This window comes from Tursiops truncatus, chromosome X, assembly GCF_011762595.2.
Source record: "Tursiops truncatus isolate mTurTru1 chromosome X, mTurTru1.mat.Y, whole genome shotgun sequence".
Classification (NCBI taxonomy): domain Eukaryota; kingdom Metazoa; phylum Chordata; class Mammalia; order Artiodactyla; family Delphinidae; genus Tursiops; species Tursiops truncatus.
In genome coordinates, this window is record NC_047055.1 from 70,664,583 (window position 1) to 70,667,751 (window position 3,169).

Sequence of the window (3,169 nt, forward strand, 5' to 3'; positions counted from 1 at the left end):
CCACACTTAGTAATAGGAGCCACATGAGTAAACTGTTTATTGAGTTCATGGTTATGGAGTCAACAAAGCTTTTTGGCATTCACATAAAATTTAGAGATGACCAACTGCACTAGCACCAGATGGGCCTCACCTGTGTATCAGAATCAAGTTTTGGTACTGAGGATGGGTTAAACCAAGTAAGCATCTCCACTTATACAACTATGTTCTTATGAGATACATTTATGTCTTGTTCTGTTAGAGCCTTGGGCAAACACAAAATGTCCAGCCACCTATCATTCCTAAGTAGGGAGGGAATACAAGAAGACCCTTAGATATGATGCAAATGTAGCATGTCTGGCACATGGCAAGATCACAAATATTTTTAAAAATCAGATCTTTTGTAAAAGTGTTAGGGATTTTTTTTATTGGAGTAAAATTGCTTTACAATGTTGTGTTAGTTCTGCTGTACGAGGAAGTGAATTAGCTATATATATACTTATATCCCCTCCCTCTTGGACCTCCCTCCCACTCCCCCAACCCACACATCTAGGTCATCACAGAGCACTTGATATAGCTCATATTTCCCTTCTCAGAAGCTTATGGCGCTCTATAAACAAGTAACAGATGTGCCATGAACATTCCTTCTTAGATGGTTCAATGGTCTAAACTTTTTCAAACACAGCACATTCCGTTTCCAGCTCCCTACTCACCCTGCTTTGGGACACAGTGACACTCATTTTAGTTAAAGTAAATCATGGCAATTAAAAAGAAAATGCTCTCCTAAGATAAAAAGGCTCCAGTCATTGGCTCAAAAGGAGTAGGGTCTAAGTTTGTTAATCAGATAGTAGGAGAGAGGGATGGGAATACCATTAAGAAAATTAGTCCTTGATGTCTGCACTGTGCAATATAGTGACCGCTGGCCAGAGGAGACTCTTTAGCATTTGAAATGTAACTAGTTCAATTTGAGATGGGATGTTAGTATAAAATGCACACCAGATTTCTTAGGCTAATTACAAAAATGTAAACTATTTCACTCATAACTTGCTTTTTAATATTGATTATATGTTGCAATGATAGTAATTTGGAAATAGTAGATTAACTAAAAATATTATTTAAATTAATTTTACTTATATTTCTTGCACTTTTTAAATATGATTGTTAGAAAATTTTAAATTGTAAACGTGGTTCACTTTATATTTTTGTTGGGCAGCATGGCTCTAAGACCTAAGTTTATTTAAATATGGATGTTATAGACTAAATCTACAATTGCAAAAGTAGGGAGTGTACATGCCAAGAGATATGCAAGATGATCCAATAGTCTGTGGAAAAATGTATTAGAACATTGATTCTTATTTATTTCTCATCTTTTTAAATCTTTATTTGTATATGTTTTATAATGTAATACTGTGAGTACAGAAATACACGTTTTATATATATAAGTATGTATATGTGTATATGCATATATGAAACACTTTTTAAATATTTACACTTTTTCTGGTGACAAAGGTGAAAGAACTTTTCTCAACCGTGCAAGCTCCTTTCTGACTTAAGGTTTTTTCACTTGCTATTTCCTCTGCCTGAAACATCTGTCTCTAGATCTTTGAAAAATTGACTCCATTTTGATGCTTGTGTCTTGATTCATATGTCACCCAGTATGGGCTTCTCTCTAATCTTCGAGCCCTATACAACCATTGCAGTCAGTATCATTTTCCTTCATCACCCTGTTCTATTTTCTTTTTAACAGTTCTCTCTGAAATATTCTTGTTTACTTGTTTATTTAAATATAAACTAGAAATCATCCAGAACATTACTCTTTTGTTCCACTGAGCTCCATTTTAGAAGAAAAAGCACAGGAAGTGGAGCCAGACAGATCCAGAGTATGAAGTTCAGACTAAGAGAATAGAGAACCATGAATTTGTCATTTAGTGTAATCAACCGAGAGTGAAATTCAACCAGGTCCCTGAAGGGGCTCTCTATTGCAGCACAGCAGTGCCTTTATCACCAGTTCTAGGCTTCCAAAGAACACTGCTGATGCTAATTTAGCTGCAAAGGGAGGTGTCCTGTATGGCTGGCATAAACTTTTCAGGGTTTGTAAAGGAACTTTCATACATCATTTTTTGTGTGAAAAATAAAATAAAAAACATTCCAAGTATCAAAAGTCAGAATGAACTCTGGATCTAGGCTGCCTAGTTATGGATTCTAGCTCTGCCATTTATTAGTTATGTTATTAGCTCAAGTTATTTAACATTTCTGAGCCTCAATTTTTTCATCTTTAAAATAGGGATTGTACCTTTCTCATAGTTTTTTTTTTTGTGTGTGAAGAGTTAATATGTGTAATAAACATAATAATGCCTGGCATGTAGGTAATATATGAATACAAATTAAAAATAAGAGACAAAAAAGATTGGGAAACCAATACATAACCAACACATAAACCAACATATAACTACATCCCTGGCCTAAAGTGAATCAAATGCATGAACACTGCCAGAGACCTCATCAAGGTATTTAAGGTAGGGAAATGTTGTGAAATGATTGTATTGTAAAGCTGACAGGATTGTAATGTCCTTAGAAAATAAGGACAGACTCCTCAGAGATCTGAAGCAAGGATGCTCACACATACACACACAGAAAGTGAAATCCAACCAGACTAAGGTGAAGAAATGCTAACCAGAGCTAATAGAGTAGGTGCCAGTAAATGATAGCTCAAGGACCAAATCTGATCGGCAAGCTGTTTGAATATAGTCAGAGAACTAAGAATGATTTATACATATTTAAATAGTTGAAAAAATTAAGAGAATTACATTATGTGACATGCCAAAATTATATGAATTTAAAATTTCAGTATCCAAAAATAAAGTTTTATTGGAACACAGTCACAATCATTCACTTACATGTTATCTATGGCTGCTTTCACACTACAACTACAGGGTTGTAATTATTTTCCATCTCATGTTGTTTTATGCAAGACTAACTTGCAATACATTAGGCATCAAAATTATCACTGAGAAACCCAAATGAACATGAAATAACTAGGAAATCACCACAGTTGTATTTAACAATGAGCCAAATAATCCCAAGCTTTCTTAAACTTATACTAGGTTCTTCAAAGGCCTGAAGAGAATTACTAAGGTACATACTAGGTATTAACTAAATACATGATTTACCTGATTACCTAAGGGAGTAATCT